Consider the following 12,272-nt stretch of genomic DNA (forward strand, 5'->3'; position numbering starts at 1 on the left):
GGTGAACAGGAGCGCTGCCCCAGCGCAGCTGGAGACGAGACAGCTTCAGGCCCCAAGGGCGAGGCCGAGGACGTGCGGACGGCTCCAGGCCGCGCGAGGACTCTGGGTTTTATGTTGTGTGCAGCGGGATTCTGAAACCAGAGAGAGGATTAGCTTTGCTCTAAGGTGAGCTCTCCGGCCCAGAGGACAGGGCCCTGGGCTCCCGCCTGTCCACGCTGGTGTCCCCAGACGGCCCCGGGGCCGCGGGGAGGGCGCCAAGCCCGCTGCCGTTCTCCTCCTTCTCTCATGCGAGGTCACGTTCCGCTGACTGAGCTCGTACAGCTCGTGACAGAGCGAGCTTGGTCTGCGTTGCCTCTTCCGCACAGCAGGGGAGAGGTGGCCGCTGCCCCGTCTCCTGCCCTTTGGAGACAGCGGGGAGCTGGATGGGGGCGCGCTGCGGCCCCGGCTCATCCAGCCACACGGTGGTCACTCAGTGCCCAGGGCCGTGCAGCTGTGCCCACACAGGGTAGGCGCCGCCCGAGAGGCGGGTCCAGCGGGGCTGCTGGAGCAGGGAGGCCGAGGGGCGCTGAGGCTGGGCTCGGGCGCCCGGGACTGGGCCTTGGTGAGCAGGGCTGTCAGTTGGAGGCTGTTGGAGCGGGAGCTGGGGCCAGGGGGCTGAGGGATGTGGTCTTGCGATGGGCTGTGAGAAAAGGGGGGCTGGAACTGTTGGGGGGTGGAGTCCACAGAGCCTGTATGGAATTAGCTCAGGACATCCTTTCCCCAGAAAGATTTTATTTCCCTATTTTCTCCCTGAGCTGTACATTTCCTCATTTCCCCTTCCCTTGTAAGTAAACCTTTCATGAACCTTTTGTGTGCGCCTGCAGCGGAGTGTTAGTAAGTCCTTTCTAAGCGCGCAGGTGAGGACCCACAGCCAGGCACCCCGTTTTATATCGGGGCTGCCCTGTAACAGAACCCAGCACTTGCTCCCCCACCTCTGGAGGCGGCATCTCTCAGACCAGGCAGCACCAGCGGGTGACAGGAGCCTGAACTGGCCCAGGGCCCCAGGAGCCAGGCCCCCAGGACAGCACTCCCCAGCCACCCCCGGGGCGGGGCGCTCCCCTCCCCTTAAGCCCGTCACACTCTGGCTGCAATGCCCTTGCAGGCCAGCCCTCGGGGCCTGGGGCGGAGCCGGACTGGCCCCCTGGAGGCGTCTCCCTCAGGAAACTGTGCCAGCCAGAGCTGGGGCCAGTGCCTCCCCCCTCGGTGCGCCCCACCTGGCAGGGGCCCCGCGAAGGAGGCGCGGGGGTTGGGACAGCAGAGGGGGTGGCCGGAGGACAGCCTGTGGCTGCCAGCCCCTGGGCCGCTGCTCTGCTCTGGGTCAAAGAACAGCGGGTGGACGCAGTGACCGGCCATGAGTCACAAACGAGACCTCTAAGAATAACGGACTCCGAGACCCAATCGGAGCAGGCCCTGAAGCCAAAGTCAACACGTCCTGGCAGCCGGGGTGCAGGCGAGAGTGTCATCTAGAAAACAGGGACCTGCAACTCGGAACCCCGGGTTGGAGCCGCCCACCGGTGGAGCTGAGGGGAGGGGAGGCGGTGCCCCTGCACCGTGGGGCCTGGGTCGGATTCCAGGTGCTGTCCTGAGTTCTGGAGCGGGGGCCGGGGCCGGGGAGTGGGTGGATTTTCCTCCAGTGTCACAAGGAGTCAGAAAGCGACGGTCCGTGGGCCTCCCGGTGGCGCAGCGGTTGAGCGCTGGGTTGCGAGGCTGCCCGCAGCCTCTGCAGCGCCGGTTCGATCCCCGGCTGCTCCCCGGCCACAGGAGGAGGGTCCCACATGGCGCGCAGACCTCTCCTGCCGCCCGCTGCTCCCCTCAGCAGTGTACCTCAGTCCGTCTGCCTGCTCTGCTCCCCGCTCTGGCTCTGGTGAATTCTCTCACCCTCCCGCGCTTCTGACTGTGCCCAGTGCTTGTGTGAATAAATAAATAAATCTTAAAAAAAAAAAAAAAAAAAAAAAGAAAGCGACGGTCCGCGTCGCCATCACGAATCCACGTCGGAGGGGACTGTGTAAGGACCTGGGAGGTGGGGACGCGCTGCCCCCCGCCTCCGCCGGGCTGGGGATACAGGGAGGTCTGCGAGCTGGGGCCGGCGCCCGCCCGGGGCCCCCGGGACAAGGAGTTGGAGCAGCGGCCGCAGGCAGGGGACCGTCCTGCCGAGCGCCGGGCTGGGTCACCTGGACTCTCAGCTAGAAGAACATTTCAGGACTGGACCTGGTCAGCCAGTCCACCCGGCGGAGAAGGAGCTCTTCGCGTGGACGCCGAGAGGCTCGAGGAGGCGTCTAAACGCCTTGGAGACGGACGAGCAGAGCCCACAAACGCCGCGTGATCACAGCCCCGGGAGACCCAGCGACGAGCAAACGGAGACCAGCGGGGCGCGGCCGGCTGGCGGGGAAGCCGCTGAGATGTGGGTGAGGGTGGGCAGCCCAGAGGGTGGCGGGCCTATTGGGGTGCGCCCAGCCCTCACGAGCAGCTCTAGGCGGCCATCGGCGACCCGCCATGGGCACCACCTTGCTTGAGAGGGCCGAGGGTCATGGGCGGTGTGGGCTCCAGCGGCGGCGAGTGCCGTGAAACAGCACAGCCCTCGGCACGGCGCCGAGGGGAGCGGCCTCACATCCAGCCACCTCGAGAGAATGTGTCCAGGAGTCAGGTGGCGAGCACATGGGCCCTTGTGGGGTGGCTCCCGATGCCCCCCAGGGCCTGAGTGGGGAACAGCATGGGCAGCAGAACACAGGGGGACCCGTTAGCAGGGAGCACGGCACGGAGAGCCGCGGGTGAGCGCCTCGGGACCCAGGGCCGGTGTCACATGTGTCTGTGGCTTGGAGCTCCCCGAGCACGGAGAATGTGCACTTGGCGTGGGCGTGCCGGGGGCCAGGCCCCACCCTGCCAGAGGTGGGCGGACGAAGCCCGAAGAACCCACTAGTGTTCCGGGAAAGGCAAATCGGAGGGGGTGTCTCGGGGGGCTGTGTCTGGGGTGAGAGATACAAGACAAATAAACTGAATACAGAAAGGGGGAGACCCCAAGAAATTTTGCCATGAGTGTCTCTGTTGAAAAGTGCGACCAGGGCCTCCCTGGTGGCGCAAGCATTTAAGCACAGCACTGTGAAGCTGTCTGAAGTCTTTGCAGCATGAGTTCGGTCCCTGGCCAGCCAGGGAGCTACTCACATGGCGCAGCAGACCTCTCCTGTCTCCCCGCTGCTCCCCTCAGCAGTGGATTTCAGTCCTTCTGCCTGTTCTGCTCCCCGCTCTGTCTCTGGGGAGTGCTCTCACCCCCTGCACCTCTGGCCTGCACCCCAGCTCTTGTATGCATAAATAAATAAATCTTTAAAAAAAAAGTGGGACCTGACTCTTCCCTGAGAACTCGAGACGTTTCAGAGGTGCATGGTTTCAGACGGGCTGGAAATACGCCGGCAGTGTGAACAGAGAAAGATTCTTGGAATAAGAATGTCTAAAAAGATATATAGATTCCAATATTTTATACTCGAATAAAATCAGAAGCCATTCACTTCAGCTGCAATCTTTTTCATGGATGTTTAGGAATTAGCATAATTTCAAAACTTTTTACTACCTTTTTATTTAAAATAAAAGTGAACGCTGCCTTCTGTATTGTTTCTACATCGGGGTCAGTCTTTAAAGGATTTAAAGCTTGCTGGGTATCGGAGACAGTAGAAAGATACTGTTAACAAAATTAATTAATTTCTATGATACGAAATGAACATTTAGAGGAAATTACTTCACGACCTTAGGGGGAAAATCAGCGAGCCCCGCCGTGAGGAGACAAGACCTCAGAGACACTACAAGCAAAAACACAAACACCGTGAACACGTGTCGGCCATGGCCCAAAGCTGGGCTCCTCTCCTGCACAGGGGGTGAAAGGGCACCATCCTCAGAGGCCCTGTGACTGCTGGCCAGGCTGTCCACATGGGCAAAGGACAGGCCCGCCCCGGCCTCACAAGCTGGTCTCCAGCGCGTCGGGGTGCAGGAGGGGCCTGGCCCTGGGGGCTGCAGAGGCGGGTCCGGGCGCCCCCTGGTGGGCACGGGGGAGGGAGGCGCCCAGAGTGTGCGCGGCTGCCTGACCCCCGCACCCCGGCTGTACAGCCTCCTGGTCCAGCCCCTCGTTCTCCAAATGGGAAAACTGGGGTTCAGAGGAGTGGAAGACACTCTCCCAGGCAGGGTTTCCGGAAAGAACCCAGGGCTTCCAGCAAAAAATCTGAACTTCAGATAAGCAACCAGGAAATGTTGTTTGACCATGTTGCACGCACGCTTTAGAACAAGCTTGTTTCAGAAAATCCTTCACTGAGCTTCTGAAATTCAAGTCTGACCAGGCGCCCCGACTTGTCCTTGGCTGGACCTGGCAGCCCTGCCCCCAAGTCCACACACAAAAACATACCTGCCCGTCCTGGAGCACTGGATGTGCTAAGCAAATACTAACAGACCTGAAGGGGGAAATGGACAATGCTAGGGGACATCAGGCACCCCCAAAGCCCCCAGAGGATGTAGCAACGCCCCCCATACAAATGCACCCCTTGGAGAGGCACGAGCAGCTCCTGTGCCCACACAGGGGAATGGCAGGCTCCCCCTCCCTGTCCAGTCCTGCCCTCCTCCCCACCCCCACACTAAAGCCCCAAGGCTGGGGATGGGTGGGGTCTCCATACAGGCCCAGGCCCCTGTTTACTAGAGATTCCCCCGGCCCCCCGGCCGAGGCTAAGAAGCCGCCCGCATCCCACAGGGAGAGGCCAGACGTCCGCTCCTCGGGGTGTCCCTACCACCCCGCGCTGCCTGCAGAGTCAGCACAGCCCCTGCCAAAACCCCCTTCTTCAAGAAGTAGAAAAATCGGCCCTGAAGTTTGTGTGGAGCCACAAAGACCTGAACGGCCACAGCGGGCCTAAGAGCAAAGCCGAAGCTCCCGCCGCTGGCCCCAGGCCGCGGATGAAGCAGGCGCGAGCAAGTGTGTCCCGGGCGCCACAGACACCGGCCGGCGGGACAGAGCCGGGGCTCGGAGAGGAACCCGCCGAAGGGTCCGACGAGCGAGAAAAGACACCCGGGGGGACGGACAATGTGTTCGGCAAACGGTGTCAGGAAACCTTGATAATCATGCTCAGAAAGAGGAAACTGGAGCCCGAACTCATCCCACTCACAGAGAGGAGCTCCGCGGACAGACTCACGTCAGCTCTAAAACCCTCAGGAGGAAAGAGAAGTCCTCGGCGTGGCTCCCCGCAAAGGCTTCCGAGCGCAACACCCACGACTCAAGCAACGACAGCAAAAATAAATAAAAGGGGCTGTAGCTCGTGAGAGGGGCTCATGTCCTGGCCTGGAAGGACCCATGCAGTTCACACACGCAGCACACGAAACCAAACAACGGGCTGAAAGGCAGGCGGAGGATCTTCCACAGAAGCACACGCGTGCCCAGCCCGTGACAAGGAGCCTGCCCCGCCCAGCGCGAGCTGGAGGCCACCGAAGCCCTGGGTGCCGCGCCCCACCCCGCGAGTGGTCAAGCGTGGTCAGCAGGACCAGCGTGGATGAGGACGTGGCTCCGCGGGGGTCGCAAGCAATGGCGGCGCAACCACTATGGAAACAGCAAGGGGACGGCTCAAAAAATGACCAACAGAGCGACTCCACGGTCCCGCAGCCCTGCTCCTCGGTATGGATCGGGGGACACGAAAACCCGCTCATTTCTCCCCCACGTTCACAGCAGCGTTACAAAGACCAGCGCTGGAGGCCAGTGGAGGCCTGGGAGCCGCGGCCCCGCCCCGTGAGTGTCCCCACGAGCGGTGTCAACTCTAGGGCGGAAAGTGTTTTCAGCACACATGTGCCATGACCACTCTGCACACCCGCAACTTACAGGGGCCACATGTCACTAAGGCCCGAGTAACGCTGGGGAAGTGACACAGCGGAGCAGAGTCCTGTCAAGCCTGTCTGTCCCTCCCTCCCTCCTCTCCCCTCCCTCCTGCCTTTAGTTTTTTTTTTTTAAGATTTATTTATTTATTTACACAAGCACTGGGTACAGCCAGAAGCGCGGGAGGGTGAGAGAATTCACCAGAGCGGGAAGCAGAGCAGGCAGAAGGACCGAAGGACACTGCTGAGGGGAGCAGCGGGCGGCAGGGGAGGTCTGCGCGCCATGCGGGACCCTCACCTGGCAGCTGGGGATTGAACGGGCACTGCAGAGGCTGCGGGCAGCTTCACAACCCAGCGCTCAACCGCTGCGCCACCGGGGAGGCCCTCCTGCCTTTAGTTTTGTAAGTAAAGTGTGCTTTATTGGTCTTCAAAAGGGTCCAGGGTTTGATTTAAAATCAGGCTTCATGCCCACCACCCACCTAACAGCTCCCTCTCCCCGCCCACGGCTTCCGCGCAGGCTCCGTCGCCGAGAGGAAAGACGGCGGCTCATCCGAGGCAGAGTCCAGCTCTGAGCGCAGTCGGCCGCCTGGAGCGGGAAGCAGGCGAGTCTCTCAGGCGCTCGGGCCCAGCTCCGCAGGCTGAACCGGCAGGGAGGGAGCCGCTTGCACAGCGGCGCTGAGGATGGCGGGTGCAGGGAGCACACACACACGCACACATGCATGTGCACACGTGGACACCCTGCACACTCGTCCACAGCACACATACAAACATGTATGTAGTCGCACACCAGAGTGTAACGCACACACTGCACGCGCACACACACTCCCTCTCCAAACAACAAAAATCTGAGGGGGCCCAGGGAGTGGCCGTTGTGGGGCAGGCAAAGCCCTGCTGGCCGCCGGCCTGGGCACCGAGGGTGTGCAACCCAGACCAAGGGAAACTATGGTCACGTTCAAGAGAATTCTGGGCAGGGCCTCCCTGGTGGCGCAGGGGTTAAGTCCCAGCACTGTGAAGCTGGCCTCTGCAGCGCCAGTTCGACCCCCGGCCTGCCAGGGAGCTACCCACATGGTGCGCAGACCTCTCCTGTCTCCCCGCTGCTCCCCTCAGCAGTGTACTTCATCAGTCTGCCTGTTCTGCTCCCTGCTCTGTCTCTGGTGAGCCTTCTCACCACCCCCCCCCGCCCGGCCTGCACCCCAGCTCTTGTGTGCATAAAAAAGAATTCTAGACAGTACCACCATTTTTCACCTTACAATCCTGGAAACAGTTTCAAAAAGCATATTTTGATACACGGTGGGGAGGGGTGACCTGCCGGCCGCCACGGCACAGGAGCCTGGACAGAGCAGGCGCCCGCTGTCCCCAGGGCGGCCACGCTGTGGAGCTGCCACCCACACAGATGCCGGTGCTCAGCGTCTGTGGCAGAGCCAGGCTGGGCTGGGAAGCACAGCGCTGGGCCTCGGTGGGGCTGCTCAGGGTTGGCGGACGCCCAGCACCTCCGCCCCAGCCCGCCAGGCCTGCCCCTCCCGGTGCCGCCCACCCCACACAGCTTCCGCCCCGGGGTGGCCTGGGGACCTTCCTGGAAGCTCTGAGCCTCGAGGGGCCAGCAGGGGCCGCCTGACACAAGGGACAGGCCTCACGCGGGGCCTCTGCTCCTCAACCTACTTTACAGGAGGAGAAACCGAGTCTCAGAGTGCAAAGGGATGGAGAGTCACTCTGCGTCACAAAGGGACCCAGGGAGCCGGTCCACCCCTCGTGCGAGTCCAGCTCTTGGCCTGGCCAGGTGGACAGAGCTCCCGGGACCAGGGCTCGGCCGCACAAGCCCAGACCCGGCCCCGCTGCAGCCCCAGCCGGCGCCTGTCTCTGGCCCCCCATGTCCCTGTGCCACAAGTGCTTACTGGAGCCAACGCCCCCGCCTGTGCAGAGCGCCTGCCCCTCTCGTGCCCACGGGCTGGCCGGACCCCGCGGCTGTCTCAGAGGGCGCTGGCCGGGACAGTTCCGCGCCCTGGAGGGGTCTGGTCCCACCCGTGTGTGCACTTGAGACGATGCCCGCCACCGCCAGGAAGCCCTCCAGGATGCAGCACCGCCACTTCCTCGCTGGTGGATGCAGTCGCCCCTGGGCTCGGTAGAGGGTGCGCTGGGGACGCTGGCCAGGGGGTTTCATGCTCCAGGTCTGGGATTTTCCCTCTGGACGAGGTGTCCAGTGTGGCGAGGACCAGGCCTCACGCTGCGGCAGGGGTCCCCCTCCTCATCCCTCCCAGGAGGGTGGGCAGTGCAGAAGCCCCCCCACCCGCTTCCCACCTAGTCTAACCACCCCGGCCCCTTCTGGGGCTCCGGGGGGGCCCAGGGACAGCATCTGTGGAGGGGAGGCCGCGGCCAGGGCTGACTTTCTACCCATGAGGAGCGACTTTCTCTTGTTCCAGAGTCTGTGCTCACTGGAGACCCAGGCGCCCGAATTCCAGGCAGTCCAGGGGCTGCAGCCCCACCCCCGCACTGAGGCACACAGTGACAAGCTGCTGGAGGTTGAGGGGTGCCAGAGTTGGGCGGGGGCCGGGGAGCAGCTGCCGCCACTTGGCTCCACCTGGCAGACCTCGCTGTTCCAGGAACTCGGCTCGCCCGGGGGGTGTCTCAACGCCAGTGCCCTCCTGGCTCCGCAGAGGCTCGCAATTGCTTGCTGGATGCACCGCGAGCGGAGTCAGGCAGGGACGGAGCCTCGGCCCCGGGCAGTAGCCACCCAGGCCGGGTGCCGGCTTCGAGGGCGCTCACCCGCCCTGACTTCACGGGTGGCCCTTATGCAGCGAGACGTTCCTCTGGGCCAGTGTCACTCCCTGCCCCTCTGCCGCACAGGCTGGGGGAGCCCGGTTGGAGGGTTCAACCCGCACTGTAAGTCCCGGGAAAGGAGGTGCCCCCCAAAAGGGAAGAGGTCGGGGCACATCTGCACTGGGCCGCGACTGCTGCAGGGCCGGTCCTGCTGGACGCGCTCCCGGGGCACACGTGCTCCAGGGCAGCCCCCGCCCGCGAACACGGTGGCAAAGCAGGAAATTCCGTTTTCCGCTCCCCTGAGCCAGGGTGCAGGGTCTCCAGGAGGCTCCGGTGACAACAAACGCGTTATCAGATCCTGCCCCTCAGAAGACACCTTATCGCAGATACGATGATGATCTGCAAAGACGGGCCCCAGGGGAGGCCCAGTGGTGGGGGTGCCTGCAGGGGACCTAAGGTCCAGGGCAGGGCGGGGGGGGGGGGAAGTGTGGCCCCCACATGCCCCCTGCCGGCCCTCTCTGCCTTAGGCTGGCCTCAGCCCTCAACCAGAGATCTCCAGATGCCAGGACGCCGAGGCCAGCCCCAAACAAAGAGCTGCTGTGCTGGGCAGCCAGCCCCACGGACGGTTTGGGGGCCAGGGAGGCGGCCTTGGGAGCGGATGGCACCGAGAAGAGGGTAGGAGGGTGGGAAGCAACAGGATCTCTTCAGCCACCGTGCCCCCTGGGCCAGGGACAGTCCTCCTGGCCCCGGGCTGGGCCAGCAGGCGGGGACCCAGGCCTGCGCTGGCCGTGCTGCTTGGACAGCGGGTGAAGCGGGAGCAAGGCCAGTAAGACTCTGACTCTGGGGCTGGCCGCGCCCTCGCCCTGCTGCCAGCACAGACGCCTGCAAGGAGCCCAGTGCAGGCGATGCCCCCAGCGGGAGGGTCCGAGCACCGGGGTGTGGCCCGTGGGTCCGGGTGCTCTGGGGAGGACGTGAAGCCGGAGGGACTCTGGCCGGCGGAGGGCATCTGCTGCTCCACCCTGTCCGGTGACGCTGTCCCCGAGCACCAGGGCGACCGCCCGCCTGGCACTGTGCAGGGCAGCTGTGTCCACTGCTGAGGACGCCTGCCCCCTCCCAGCGGGCGCGCAAGCGCGGCGGCATCTGCCAAGAACACAGGGCAGGATACCCCCACTCCGCTCGCCCAGGTGAGTGCTTGAGAGGCGCGGCGCGGGGGGGGGGTGAGGGGCGCGGTGGAGAGGGGCACGGCTCGGCCAGGGGGGCAGGCGTGGGTGGCGAGGGGCGTGCGGGGATGGGGGAGGCCTGTATGGGGTCTGTGGGCAGCATCGGAGCTGCAGGCGACTCTGTGTCTCCCCCTGACCGTCTGGTGTCTCCCTCGTGGTCGAGCGGTGCTCGGGCCACCCCGATGCAGCCTGCCCCCTGCCCCGCTTACAGCCCCCGCCACAGGGGCGTGAGCCGGGGCCTCGGCGCTGCCAGCCAGAGGCCACCACCGGCAAACTCAGCGGGTTTGCCCCTGGGGGAGGGGAGAGCCACCTTCCAGGGAGGCCTCGCTCCCAAATCTCATCACACAAGGAGCCAAGATGCGGGGTGGTCCGACGGCGGGGGAGACAGCGGGAGCCCGCTGACTGGGTGGGGAGACCGAGGCTGGGGCTGCCTGAGACCCGGGGCCCTGGTGAGGGCTTCGAGCCAGCCCCTTGGTTCTTCTCCCGCTGCCTGGAAGCCAGCAAGTCTGAGCAGCTGCGGGGGCGCTCGCCCGCTGGTGTTCCCGCTGGAGGGAGCTCGAGGGAGCACCCCTCTCTACCTTTGGGCCTGCACCTGGCCACTCCCTCCGCCGGCAGCCTGGCCGGGCAGGACAGGGCAGGGCCTGCTGAGGAGGAACAGGGGCCATCAGAGGCCCCAGCAGTGCACCCCAGGGCGAGGAGGCCCAGGCCTGGGGGCTCGGACCCTGGTCTCAGGCTGGGCACCTCGGCTATGAAAGTTACCTGACCTCTGGGCCCAGCGGTCTTGCTGAACAAGCTGGCCAGCTCCCCCGGAGCCCGCCTGCCAGCCCGCCCTCCAACTAAGCACTGTCCCCGTGTTAGGGGGAAATGATGTCCTGAGTTAATCCCATACAGGCTTTTAAGCGTGCGGGTGAGGACCCACAGTCAGGCACCCCGTTTTGTATCGGGGTTGCTCTACAACACCTGCAGCAGCCTTCTGCCCCCCGGGCAGCTCCTGGCTCTGCTCTGACCAGGTGGTCAGCTCAAGCCCGTCGGGGTTGGGAAGCGCGAGGCCCCGGGGCGGGGGGACAGGAGCACGCTGCAGCCTGGCCGGCGTGGACACACGTGCCTGAGCGGCCAGCCGGGGGAGGAGACCCCTCCCATCCCGACACTGCCCCGGGTCGGGGAGCTCAGGCGTGTGCTGGCCTCCGACCCGGAGCCCCTGGCCTCGCAGCAGACGCCCGCGCCCACCTGGCCGGGTCACGTTGCCTCGAGTCTCTGGACGGCCCTCCTCACAGGCACACAACCGCCTGGTCACCTGTGGGCACTGACCGTGGAGTGTCTTCCAGGGCAGGGGCTTGGCTTTGACCTGCTATGACCCCGAAGCGGGGGCAGGCGCACCCCTCCACTCAAGGGGGGCTTGCCTGGGGGCAGCACAGGGAGGGGGCGGCCCCACCCGCCCTCCTGGCTTAGGTGGATTAGCGCGCGGCTTTGTGGTGACTGTGGCATTTGGCTGTTTACTCCCGCTAACCACCCTCGTTGCTCGCTTGGTTGGCACAACGCTGTGCCGCGGGGGCCCACGGATGCCGGGCTCAGCAGCCCTGTTCACCGCACGGACAGTCCCTGCAGCTGCAGCCCCGGCCCACGAGGACCAAGGCCACAGTCCAGGCAGCTCAGCCACCGGCCCCTGCCGTGCCCGGCCCTCGGCCTGCACCGCTGCCCCGGGGCCCGAGTCCTCACTGGCCGCCCTCTCCCGCTCTCCCAGCTGAGACGCGCTTGTTACTTAAGTTCTCCTGCGGCCTCAGACCCGCAGCGGCCTCCGGGGGTGGCTGGGCTCACGGGGGCAGAAGGGACTCTCTGGGCAGCTGCCGTGAGGGTCTGCGTCAGCCCCCTTGTCCACGGGCAGGGCTGGTGCCCAGGACGCCGGGGAGTAGGGGTGGGGTGGCGCCCCCGAGGCGCCCTTCCTTCACCCCCCACCCCCACCCCGGCTGCGGGCCCAGGGCTGATGAGAAGGCGGCCTGAGGCGCTGAGCTTTGTGTGCAATTTTAATAGCCACGGTGGGTTTGATCCCACACTGCTGCAGAATCAGTCCCTGCAGGTTCCAGGAGGCGTTTATGGACAGGCCTCGACGACCGGCCCCTCATCTGGGGCTGGAACTTTGATTCGAGAGCCCTGAGAGGTGGCGGGGGCTCCGGGGCCCACTCGCCTCCCACCCCCCCCACCCCCCCCACCGCCCCCACCCCGCGTCTGGCCCTGCCGTGCCCCTGCGGGCCGCGGGTCGCTCCCCAGCCGGGCCTCGCCTCCTGTGACGGAATGGGCGAGCCTCTTCCCGAGGGAGGGCATCTCCCTGGGGGGCCTGGGGGTGGAAGGCAGCGGTGAAGGCAGCGGTTCCTGGAAGCCGGGCCTGCCCTGCCCTGCCCTGCCCTGCCCTGCCGGGACCTGCCTTGGGCGGCC

The sequence above is a fragment of the Talpa occidentalis genome, unplaced genomic scaffold, assembly GCF_014898055.3.
Source record: "Talpa occidentalis isolate TD23 unplaced genomic scaffold, MPIMG_talOcc4v2.1 talOcc4.9, whole genome shotgun sequence".
Classification (NCBI taxonomy): domain Eukaryota; kingdom Metazoa; phylum Chordata; class Mammalia; order Eulipotyphla; family Talpidae; genus Talpa; species Talpa occidentalis.